Raw genomic sequence first — 12,657 nt, 5'->3', positions numbered from 1 at the left:
TAGCTGGCAGCCAGAAGGGGCTAGCCTGGAAAGCTGTTGCTCAGCCTCATCTGCCCATGGCAGTGCTCGCACAGAGGCACAGAGAATGGGGCTGCTTGCTTGTCTTGCTACCTCAAACTTCAAACGTAGCCTGGGAATGGTGGTGTCCCTGCCAGGCTTCTTTCGCAGCCCTGCTCCGAAAGTGCGAACGTCTGCAGATAGCTGGCAGGCAGAAGGGGCTAGCCTGGAAAGCTGTTGCTCAGCCTCATCTGCCCATGGCACGGCTCGCACAGAGGCACAGAGAATGGGGCTGCTTGCTTGTCTTGCCACCTCAAACTTCAAACGTAGCCTGGGAAAGATGGTGTACCTGCTAGGCTCCTTTCGCAGCCCTGCTCTGAAAGTGCGAACGTCTGCATATAGCTGGCAAGCAGAAGGGGCTAGCCTGGAAAGCTGTTGCTCAGCCTCATCTGCCCATGACACTGTTCGCATAGAGGCACAGAGAATGGGGCTGCTTGCTTACCTTGCCACTTGAAACTTCAAACGCATGCTGGGAAAGCTGGTGTCCCAGCCAGGCTCCTTTCGCAGCCCTGCTCCGAAAGTGCGAACGTCTGCAGATAGCTGGCAGCCAGAAGGGGCTAGCCTGGAAAGCTGTTGCTCAGCCTCATCTGCCCATGGCACTGTTCGCATAGAGGCACAGAGAATGGGGCTGCTCGCTTATCTTGCCACTTGAATCTTCAAACGCATGCTGGGAATGGTGGTGTCCCAGCCAGGCTCCTTTCGCAGCCCTGCTCCGAAAGTGCGAACGTCTGCAGATAGCTGGCAGGCAGAAGGGGCTAGCCTGGAAAGCTGTTGCTCAGCCTCATCTGCCCATGGCAGTGCTCGCACAGAGGCACAGAGAATGGGGCTGCTTGCTTGTCTTGCCACCTCAAACGTAGCCTGGGAAAGTTGGTGTACCTGCTAGGCTCCTTTCGCAGCCCTGCTCTTGAAATGCGAACGTCTGCAGATAGCTGGCAGGCAGAAGGGGCTAGCCTGGAAAGCTGTTGCTCAGCCTCATCTGCCCATGGCACTGTTCGCATAGAGGCACAGAGAATGGGGCTGCTTGCTTATCTTGCCACTTGAAACTTCAAACGCATGCTAGGAATGGTGGTGTCCCTGCCAGGCTCATTTCACAGCCCTGCTCTGAAAGTGCGAACGTCTGCAGATAGCTGGCAGCCAGAAGGGGCTATCCTGGAAAGCTGTTGCTCAGCCTCATCTGCCCATGGCAGTGCTCGCACAGAGGCACAGAGAATGGGGCTGCTTGCTTGTCTTGCCACCTCAAACTTCAAACGTAGCCTGGGAAAGATGGTGTCCCAGCCAGGCTCCTTTCGCAGCCCTGCTCCGAAAGTGTGAACGTCTGCAGATAGCTCGAACCCAGAAAGACCTAGCCTGGAAAGCTGTTGCTCAGCCTCATCTGCCCATGGCACTGTTCGCATAGAGGCACAGAGAATGGGGCTGCTTGCTTATCTTGCCACTTGAAACTTCAAACGCATGCTGGGAATGGTGGTGTCCCTGCCAGGCTCCTTTCACAGCCCTGCTCCGAAAGTGCGAACGTCTGCAGATAGCTGGCAGCCAGAAGGGGCTAGCCTGGAAAGCTGTTGCTCAGCCTCATCTGCCCATGGCACTGTTCGCACAGAGGCACAGAGAATGGGGCTGCTTGCTTGTCTTGCTACCTCAAACTTCAAACGTAGCCTGGGAATGGTGGTGTCCCTGCCAGGCTTCTTTCGCAGCCCTGCTCCGAAAGTGCGAACGTCTGCAGATAGCTGGCAGGCAGAAGGTGCTAGCCTGGAAAGCTGTTGCTCAGCCTCATCTGCCCATGGCACGGCTCGCACAGAGGCACAGAGAATGGGGCTCCTTGCTTGTCTTGCCACCTCAAACTTCAAACGTAGCCTGGGAAAGATGGTGTACCTGCTAGGCTCCTTTCGCAGCCCTGCTCTTAAAATGCGAACGTCTGCAGATAGCTGGCAAGCAGAAGGGGCTAGCCTGGAAAGCTGTTGCTCAGCCTCATCTGCCCATGGCACTGTTCGCATAGAGGCACAGAGAATGGGGCTCCTTGCTTATCTTGCCACTTGAAACTTCAAACGCATGCTGGGAATGGTTGTGTCCATGCCAGGCTCCTATCACAGCCCTGCTCCGAAAGTGCGAACGTCTGCAGATAGCTGGCAAGCAGAAGGGGCTAGCCTGGAAAGCTGTTGCTCAGCCTCATCTGCCCATGGCACTGTTCGCATAGAGGCACAGAGAATGGGGCTGCTTGCTTACCTTGCCACTTGAAACTTCAAACGCATGCTGGGAAAGCTGGTGTCCCAGCCAGGCTCCTTTCGCAGCCCTGCTCCGAAAGTGCGAACGTCTGCAGATAGCTGGCAGCCAGAAGGGGCTAGCCTGGAAAGCTGTTGCTCAGCCTCATCTGCCCATGGCACTGTTCGCATAGAGGCACAGAGAATGGGGCTGCTCGCTTATCTTGCCACTTGAATCTTCAAACGCATGCTGGGAAAGTTTGTGTCCATGCCAGGCTCCTATCACAGCCCTGCTCCGAAAGTGCGAACGTCTGCAGATAGCTGGCAAGCAGAAGGGGCTAGTCTGGAAAGCTGTTGCTCAGCCTCATCTGCCCATGGCACTGTTCGCATAGAGGCACAGAGAATGGGGCTCCTTGCTTACCTTGCCACTTGAAACTTCAAACGCATGCTGGGAAAGTTGGTGTCCCAGCCAGGCTCCTTTCGCAGCCCTGCTCCGAAAGTGCGAACGTCTGCAGATAGCTGGCAGGCAGAAGGGGCTAGCCTGGAAAGCTGTTGCTCAGCCTCATCTGCCCATGGCACTGCTCGCACAGAGGCACAGAGAATGGGGCTGCTTGCTTGTCTTGCCACTTGAAACTTCAAACGCATGCTGGGAAAGTTGGTGTCCCAGCCAGGCTCCTTTCGCAGCCCTGCTCCGAAAGTGCGAACGTCTGCAGATAGCTGGCAGGCAGAAGGGGCTAGCCTGGAAAGCTGTTGCTCAGCCTCATCTGCCCATGGCACTGTTCGCACAGAGGCACAGAGAATGGGGCTGCTTGCTTGTCTTGCCACCTCAAACTTCAAACGTAGCCTGGGAAAGATGGTGTACCTGCTAGGCTCCTTTAGAAGCCCTGCTCTTAAAATGCGAACGTCTGCAGATAGCTGGCAGGCAGAAGGGGCTATCCTGGAAAGCTGTTGCTCAGCCTCATCTGCCCATGGCACTGTTCGCATAGAAGCACAGAGAATGGGGCTGCTTGCTTGTCTTGCCACTTGAAACTTCAAACGCATGCTGGGAATGGTTGTGTCCCTGCCAGGCTCCTATCACAGCCCTGCTCCGAAAGTGCGAACGTCTGCATATAGCTGGCAAGCAGAAGGGGCTAGCCTGGAAAGCTGTTGCTCAGCCTCATCTGCCCATGACACTGTTCGCATAGAGGCACAGAGAATGGGGCTGCTTGCTTACCTTGCCACTTGAAACTTCAAACGCATGCTGGGAAAGCTGGTGTCCCAGCCAGGCTCCTTTCGCAGCCCTGCTCCGAAAGTGCGAACGTCTGCAGATAGCTGGCAGCCAGAAGGGGCTAGCCTGGAAAGCTGTTGCTCAGCCTCATCTGCCCATGGCACTGTTCGCATAGAGGCACAGAGAATGGGGCTGCTCGCTTATCTTGCCACTTGAATCTTCAAACGCATGCTGGGAATGGTGGTGTCCCAGCCAGGCTCCTTTCGCAGCCCTGCTCCGAAAGTGCGAACGTCTGCAGATAGCTGGCAGGCAGAAGGGGCTAGCCTGGAAAGCTGTTGCTCAGCCTCATCTGCCCATGGCACTGTTCGCATAGAGGCACAGAGAATGGGGCTGCTTGCTTATCTTGCCACTTGAAACTTCAAACGCATGCTGGGAATGGTGGTGTCCCTGCCAGGCTCATTTCACAGCCCTGCTCTGAAAGTGCGAACGTCTGCAGATAGCTGGCAGCCAGAAGGGGCTATCCTGGAAAGCTGTTGCTCAGCCTCATCTGCCCATGGCACTGCTCGCACAGAGGCACAGAGAATGGGGCTGCTTGCTTGTCTTGCCACCTCAAACTTCAAACGTAGCCTGGGAAAGATGGTGTCCCAGCCAGGCTCCTTTCGCAGCCCTGCTCCGAAAGTGTGAACGTCTGCAGATAGCTCGAACCCAGAAAGACCTAGCCTGGAAAGCTGTTGCTCAGCCTCATCTGCCCATGGCACTGTTCGCATAGAGGCACAGAGAATGGGGCTGCTTGCTTATCTTGCCACTTGAAACTTCAAACGCATGCTGGGAATGGTGGTGTCCCTGCCAGGCTCCTTTCACAGCCCTGCTCCGAAAGTGCGAACGTCTGCAGATAGCTGGCAGCCAGAAGGGGCTAGCCTGGAAAGCTGTTGCTCAGCCTCATCTGCCCATGGCACTGTTCGCACAGAGGCACAGAGAATGGGGCTGCTTGCTTGTCTTGCTACCTCAAACTTCAAACGTAGCCTGGGAATGGTGGTGTCCCTGCCAGGCTTCTTTCGCAGCCCTGCTCCGAAAGTGCGAACGTCTGCAGATAGCTGGCAGGCAGAAGGTGCTAGCCTGGAAAGCTGTTGCTCAGCCTCATCTGCCCATGGCACGGCTCGCACAGAGGCACAGAGAATGGGGCTCCTTGCTTGTCTTGCCACCTCAAACTTCAAACGTAGCCTGGGAAAGATGGTGTACCTGCTAGGCTCCTTTCGCAGCCCTGCTCTTAAAATGCGAACGTCTGCAGATAGCTGGCAGCCAGAAGGGGCTATCCTGGAAAGCTGTTGCTCAGCCTCATCTGCCCATGGCACTGTTCGCATAGAGGCACAGAGAATGGGGCTCCTTGCTTATCTTGCCACTTGAAACTTCAAACGCATGCTGGGAATGGTTGTGTCCCTGCCAGGCTCCTATCACAGCCCTGCTCCGAAAGTGCGAACGTCTGCAGATAGCTGGCAAGCAGAAGGGGCTAGCCTGGAAAGCTGTTGCTCAGCCTCATCTGCCCATGGCACTGTTCGCATAGAGGCACAGAGAATGGGGCTGCTTGCTTACCTTGCCACTTGAAACTTCAAACGCATGCTGGGAAAGCTGGTGTCCCAGCCAGGCTCCTTTCGCAGCCCTGCTCCGAAAGTGCGAACGTCTGCAGATAGCTGGCAGCCAGAAGGGGCTAGCCTGGAAAGCTGTTGCTCAGCCTCATCTGCCCATGGCACTGTTCACAATGAGGCACAGAGAATGGGGCTGCTCGCTTATCTTGCCACTTGAATCTTCAAACGCATGCTGGGAAAGTTTGTGTCCATGCCAGGCTCCTATCACAGCCCTGCTCCGAAAGTGCGAACGTCTGCAGATAGCTGGCAGGCAGAAGGGGCTAGCCTGGAAAGCTGTTGCTCAGCCTCATCTGCCCATGGCAGTGCTCGCACAGAGGCACAGAGAATGGGGCTGCTTGCTTGTCTTGCCACCTCAAACTTCAAAAGTAGCCTGGGAAAGTTGGTGTACCTGCTAGGCTCCTTTCGCAGCCCTGCTCTTGAAATGCGAACGTCTGCAGATAGCTGGCAGGCAGAAGGGGCTATCCTGGAAAGCTGTTGCTCAGCCTCATCTGCCCATGGCACTGTTCGCATAGAGGCACAGAGAATGGGGCTGCTTGCTTATCTTGCCACTTGAAACTTCAAACGCATGCTGGGAATGGTGGTGTCCATGCCAGGCTCATTTCACACCCCTGCTCCGAAAGTGCGAACGTCTGCAGATAGCTGGCAAGCAGAAGGGGCTAGTCTGGAAAGCTGTTGCTCAGCCTCATCTGCCCATGGCACTGTTCGCATAGAGGCACAGAGAATGGGGCTGCTTGCTTACCTTGCCACTTGAAACTTCAAACGCATGCTGGGAAAGTTGGTGTCCCAGCCAGGCTCCTTTCGCAGCCCTGCTCCGAAAGTGCGAACGTCTGCAGATAGCTGGCAGGCAGAAGGGGCTAGCCTGGAAAGCTGTTGCTCAGCCTCATCTGCCCATGGCAGTGCTCGCACAGAGGCACAGAGAATGGGGCTGCTTGCTTGTCTTGCCACCTCAAACTTCAAACGTAGCCTGGGAAAGTTGGTGTCCCAGCCAGGCTCCTTTCGCAGCCCTGCTCCGAAAGTGCGAACGTCTGCAGATAGCTGGCAGGCAGAAGGGGCTAGCCTGGAAAGCTGTTGCTCAGCCTCATCTGCCCATGGCAGTGCTCGCACAGAGGCACAGAGAATGGGGCTGCTTGCTTGTCTTGCTACCTCAAACTTCAAACGTAGCCTGGGAATGGTGGTGTCCCTGCCAGGCTTCTTTCGCAGCCCTGCTCCGAAAGTGCGAACGTCTGCAGATAGCTGGCAGGCAGAAGGGGCTAGCCTGGATAGCTGTTGCTCAGCCTCATCTGCCCATGGCACGGCTCGCACAGAGGCACAGAGAATGGGGCTGCTTGCTTGTCTTGCCACCTCAAACTTCAAACGTAGCCTGGGAAAGATGGTGTACCTGCTAGGCTCCTTTAGCAGCCCTGCTCTTAAAATGCGAACGTCTGCAGATAGCTGGCAGGCAGAAGGGGCTATCCTGGAAAGCTGTTGCTCAGCCTCATCTGCCCATGGCACTGTTCGCATAGAGGCACAGAGAATGGGGCTCCTTGCTTATCTTGCCACTTGAAACTTCAAACGCATGCTGGGAATGGTTGTGTCCCTGCCAGGCTCCTATCACAGCCCTGCTCCGAAAGTGCGAACGTCTGCATATAGCTGGCAAGCAGAAGGGGCTAGCCTGGAAAGCTGTTGCTCAGCCTCATCTGCCCATGACACTGTTCGCATAGAGGCACAGAGAATGGGGCTGCTTGCTTACCTTGCCACTTGAAACTTCAAACGCATGCTGGGAAAGCTGGTGTCCCAGCCAGGCTCCTTTCGCAGCCCTGCTCCGAAAGTGCGAACGTCTGCAGATAGCTGGCAGCCAGAAGGGGCTAGCCTGGAAAGCTGTTGCTCAGCCTCATCTGCCCATGGCACTGTTCGCATAGAGGCACAGAGAATGGGGCTGCTCGCTTATCTTGCCACTTGAATCTTCAAACGCATGCTGGGAAAGTTGGTGTCCCTGCCAGTCTCCTATCACAGCCCTGCTCCGAAAGTGCGAACGTCTGCACATAGCTGGCAGGCAGAAGGGGCTAGCCTGGAAAGCTGTTGCTCGGCCTCATCTGCCCATGGCACTGTTCGCACAGAGGCACAGAGAATGGGGCTGCTTGCTTGTCTTGCTACCTCAAACTTCAAACGTAGCCTGGGAATGGTGGTGTCCCTGCCAGGCTTCTTTCGCAGCCCTGCTCCGAAAGTGCGAACGTCTGCAGATAGCTGGCAGGCAGAAGGTGCTAGCCTGGAAAGCTGTTGCTCAGCCTCATCTGCCCATGGCACGGCTCGCACAGAGGTACAGAGAATGGGGCTCCTTGCTTGTCTTGCCACCTCAAACTTCAAACGTAGCCTGGGAAAGATGGTGTACCTGCTAGGCTCCTTTCGCAGCCCTGCTCTTAAAATGCGAACGTCTGCAGATAGCTGGCAGCCAGAAGGGGCTATCCTGGAAAGCTGTTGCTCAGCCTCATCTGCCCATGGCACTGTTCGCATAGAGGCACAGAGAATGGGGCTCCTTGCTTATCTTGCCACTTGAAACTTCAAACGCATGCTGGGAATGGTTGTGTCCCTGCCAGGCTCCTATCACAGCCCTGCTCCGAAAGTGCGAACGTCTGCAGATAGCTGGCAAGCAGAAGGGGCTAGCCTGGAAAGCTGTTGCTCAGCCTCATCTGCCCATGGCACTGTTCGCATAGAGGCACAGAGAATGGGGCTGCTTGCTTACCTTGCCACTTGAAACTTCAAACGCATGCTGGGAAAGCTGGTGTCCCAGCCAGGCTCCTTTCGCAGCCCTGCTCCAAAAGTGCGAATGTCTGCAGATAGCTGGCAGCCAGAAGGGGCTAGCCTGGAAAGCTGTTGCTCAGCCTCATCTGCCCATGGCACTGTTCGCATAGAGGCACAGAGAATGGGGCTGCTCGCTTATCTTGCCACTTGAATCTTCAAACGCATGCTGGGAAAGTTGGTGTCCATGCCAGGCTCCTATCACAGCCCTGCTCCGAAAGTGCGAACGTCTGCACATAGCTGGCAGGCAGAAGGGGCTATCCTGGAAAGCTGTTGCTCAGCCTCATCTGCCCATGGCAGTGCTCGCACAGAGGCACAGAGAATGGGGCTGCTTGCTTGTCTTGCCACCTCAAACTTCAAACGTAGCCTGGGAAAGTTGGTGTTCCTGCTAGGCTCCTTTCGCAGCCCTGCTCTTGAAATGCGAACGTCTGCAGATAGCTGGCAGGCAGAAGGGGCTAGCCTGGAAAGCTGTTGCTCAGCCTCATCTGCCCATGGCACTGTTCGCATAGAGGCACAGAGAATGGGGCTGCTTGCTTATCTTGCCACTTGAAACTTCAAACGCATGCTGGGAATGGTGGTGTCCATGCCAGGCTCATTTCACAGCCCTGCTCCGAAAGTGCGAACGTCTGCAGATAGCTGGCAAGCAGAAGGGGCTAGCCTGGAAAGCTGTTGCTCAGCCTCATCTGCCCATGGCACTGTTCGCATAGAGGCACAGAGAATGGGGCTGCTTGCTTACCTTGCCACTTGAAACTTCAAACGCATGCTGGGAAAGTTGGTGTCCCAGCCAGGCTCCTTTCGCAGCCCTGCTCCAAAAGTGCGAACGTCTGCAGATAGCTGGCAGGCAGAAGGTGCTATCCTGGAAAGCTGTTGCTCAGCCTCATCTGCCCATGGCAGTGCTCGCACAGAGGCACAGAGAATGGGGCTGCTTGCTTGTCTTGCCACCTCAAACTTCAAACGTGGCCTGGGAAAGTTGGTGTCCCAGCCAGGCTCCTTTCGCAGCCCTGCTCCGAAAGTGCGAACGTCTGCAGATAGCTGGCAGGCATAAGGTGCTAGCCTGGAAAGCTGTTGCTCAGCCTCATCTGCCCATGGCACGGATCGCACAGAGGCACAGAGAATGGGGCTGCTTGCTTGTCTTGCCACCTCAAACTTCAAACGTAGCCTGGGAAAGTTGGTGTCCCAGCCAGGCTCCTTTCGCAGCCCTGCTCCGAAAGTGCGAACGTCTGCAGATAGCTGGCAGGCAGAAGGGGCTAGCCTGGAAAGCTGTTGCTCAGCCTCATCTGCCCATGGCAGTGCTCGCACAGAGGCACAGAGAATGGGGCTGCTTGCTTATCTTGCCACTTGAAACTTCAAACGCATGCTGGGAATGGTGGTGTCCCTGCCAGGCTTCTTTCGCAGCCCTGCTCCGAAAGTGCGAACGTCTGCAGATAGCTGGCAGGCAGAAGGGGCTATCCTGGAAAGCTGTTGCTCAGCCTCATCTGCCCATGGCACGGCTCGCACAGAGGCACAGAGAATGGGGCTGCTTGCTTGTCTTGCCACCTCAAACTTCAAACGTAGCCTGGGAAAGATGGTGTACCTGCTAGGCTCCTTTCGCAGCCCTGCTCTTAAAATGCGAACGTCTGCAGATAGCTGGCAGGCAGAAGGGGCTATCCTGGAAAGCTGTTGCTCAGCCTCATCTGCCCATGGCACTGTTCGCATAGAGGCACAGAGAATGGGGCTCCTTGCTTATCTTGCCACTTGAAACTTCAAACGCATGCTGGGAATGGTTGTGTCCCTGCCAGGCTCCTATCACAGCCCTGCTCCGAAAGTGCGAACGTCTGCATATAGCTGGCAAGAAGAAGGGGCTAGCCTGGAAAGCTGTTGCTCAGCCTCATCTGCCCATGACACTGTTCGCATAGAGGCACAGAGAATGGGGCTGCTTGCTTACCTTGCCACTTGAAAATTCAAACGCATGCTGGGAAAGCTGGTGTCCCAGCCAGGCTCCTTTCGCAGCCCTGCTCCGAAAGTGCGAACGTCTGCAGATAGCTGGCAGCCAGAAGGGGCTAGCCTGGAAAGCTGTTGCTCAGCCTCATCTGCCCATGGCACTGTTCGCATAGTGGCACAGAGAATGGGGCTGCTCGCTTATCTTGCCACTTGAATCTTCAAACGCATGCTGGGAAAGTTGGTGTCCATGCCAGGCTCCTATCACAACCCTGCTCCGAAAGTGCGAACGTCTGCACATAGCTGGCAGGCAGAAGGGGCTATCCTGGAAAGCTGTTGCTCAGCCTCATCTGCCCATGGCAGTGCTCGCACAGAGGCACAGAGAATGGGGCTGCTTGCTTGTCTTGCCACCTCAAACTTCAAACGTAGCCTGGGAAAGTTGGTGTTCCTGCTAGGCTCCTTTCGCAGCCCTGCTCTTTTAATGCGAACGTCTGCAGATAGCTGGCAGGCAGAAGGGGCTAGCCTGGAAAGCTGTTGCTCAGCCTCATCTGCCCATGGCACTGTTCGCATAGAGGCACAGAGAATGGGGCTGCTTGCTTATCTTGCCACTTGAAACTTCAAACGCATGCTGGGAATGGTGGTGTCCATGCCAGGCTCATTTCACAGCCCTGCTCCGAAAGTGCGAACGTCTGCAGATAGCTGGCAAGCAGAAGGGGCTAGCCTGGAAAGCTGTTGCTCAGCCTCATCTGCCCATGGCACTGTTCGCATAGAGGCACAGAGAATGGGGCTGCTTGCTTATCTTTCCACTTGAAACTTCAAACGCATGCTGGGCAAGTTGGTGTCCCAGCCAGGCTCCTTTCGCAGCCCTGCTCCGAAAGTGCGAACGTCTGCAGATAGCTGGCAGGCAGAAGGGGCTATCCTGGAAAGCTGTTGCTCAGCCTCATCTGCCCATGGCACTGTTCGCATAGAGGCACAGAGAATGGGGCTGCTCGCTTATCTTGCCACTTGAATCTTCAAACGCATGCTGGGAAAGTTGGTGTCCATGCCAGGCTCCTATAACAGCCCTGCTCCGAAAGTGCGAACGTCTGCACATAGCTGGCAGGCAGAAGGGGCTATCCTGGAAAGCTGTTGCTCAGCCTCATCTGCCCATGGCAGTGCTCGCACAGAGGCACAGAGAATGGGGCTGCTTGCTTGCCTTGCCACCTCAAACTTCAAACGTAGCCTGGGAAAGTTGGTGTTCCTGCTAGGCTCCTTTCGCAGCCCTGCTCTTGAAATGCGAACGTCTGCAGATAGCTGGCAGGCAGAAGGGGCTAGCCTGGAAAGCTGTTGCTCAGCCTCATCTGCCCATGGCACTGTTCGCATAGAGGCACAGAGAATGGGGCTGCTTGCTTATCTTGCCACTTGAAACTTCAAACGCATGCTGGGAATGGTGGTGTCCATGCCAGGCTCATTTCACAGCCCTGCTCCGAAAGTGCGAACGTCTGCAGATAGCTGGCAAGCAGAAGGGGCTAGCCTGGAAAGCTGTTGCTCAGCCTCATCTGCCCATGGCACTGTTCGCATAGAGGCACAGAGAATGGGGCTGCTTGCTTACCTTGCCACTTGAAACTTCAAACGCATGCTGGGAAAGTTGGTGTCCCAGCCAGGCTCCTTTCGCAGCCCTGCTCCAAAAGTGCGAACGTCTGCAGATAGCTGGCAGGCAGAAGGGGCTATCCTGGAAAGCTGTTGCTCAGCCTCATCTGCCCATGGCAGTGCTCGCACAGAGGCACAGAGAATGGGGCTGCTTGCTTGTCTTGCCACCTCAAACTTCAAACGTAGCCTGGGAAAGTTGGTGTCCCAGCCAGGCTCCTTTCGCAGCCCTGCTCCGAAAGTGCGAACGTCTGCAGATAGCTGGCAGGCATAAGGTGCTAGCCTGGAAAGCTGTTGCTCAGCCTCATCTGCCCATGGCACGGATCGCACAGAGGCACAGAGAATGGGGCTGCTTGCTTGTCTTGCCACCTCAAACTTCAAACGTAGCCTGGGAAAGTTGGTGTCCCAGCCAGGCTCCTTTCGCAGCCCTGCTCCGAAAGTGCGAACGTCTGCAGATAGCTGGCAGGCAGAAGGGGCTAGCCTGGAAAGCTGTTGCTCAGCCTCATCTGCCCATGGCAGTGCTCGCACAGAGGCACAGAGAATGGGGCTGCTTGCTTATCTTGCCACTTGAAACTTCAAACGCATGCTGGGAATGGTGGTGTCCCTGCCAGGCTTCTTTCGCAGCCCTGCTCCGAAAGTGCGAACGTCTGCAGATAGCTGGCAGGCAGAAGGGGCTATCCTGGAAAGCTGTTGCTCAGCCTCATCTGCCCATGGCACGGCTCGCACAGAGGCACAGAGAATGGGGCTGCTTGCTTGTCTTGCCACCTCAAACTTCAAACGTAGCCTGGGAAAGATGGTGTACCTGCTAGGCTCCTTTCGCAGCCCTGCTCTTAAAATGCGAACGTCTGCAGATAGCTGGCAGGCAGAAGGGGCTATCCTGGAAAGCTGTTGCTCAGCCTCATCTGCCCATGGCACTGTTCGCATAGAGGCACAGAGAATGGGGCTCCTTGCTTATCTTGCCACTTGAAACTTCAAACGCATGCTGGGAATGGTGGTGTCCCTGCCAGGCTCCTATCACAGCCCTGCTCCGAAAGTGCGAACGTCTGCATATAGCTGGCAAGAAGAAGGGGCTAGCCTGGAAAGCTGTTGCTCAGCCTCATCTGCCCATGGCACTGTTCGCATAGAGGCACAGAGAATGGGGCTGCTTGCTTACCTTGCCACTTGAAAATTCAAACGCATGCTGGGAAAGCTGGTGTCCCAGCCAGGCTCCTTTCGCAGCCCTGCTCCGAAAGTGCGAACG

The sequence above is a fragment of the Opisthocomus hoazin genome, chromosome 23, assembly GCF_030867145.1.
Source record: "Opisthocomus hoazin isolate bOpiHoa1 chromosome 23, bOpiHoa1.hap1, whole genome shotgun sequence".
Classification (NCBI taxonomy): domain Eukaryota; kingdom Metazoa; phylum Chordata; class Aves; order Opisthocomiformes; family Opisthocomidae; genus Opisthocomus; species Opisthocomus hoazin.
The sequence above is the reverse complement of the archived record's forward strand: the minus strand, read 5'-3'. Positions refer to the sequence as shown.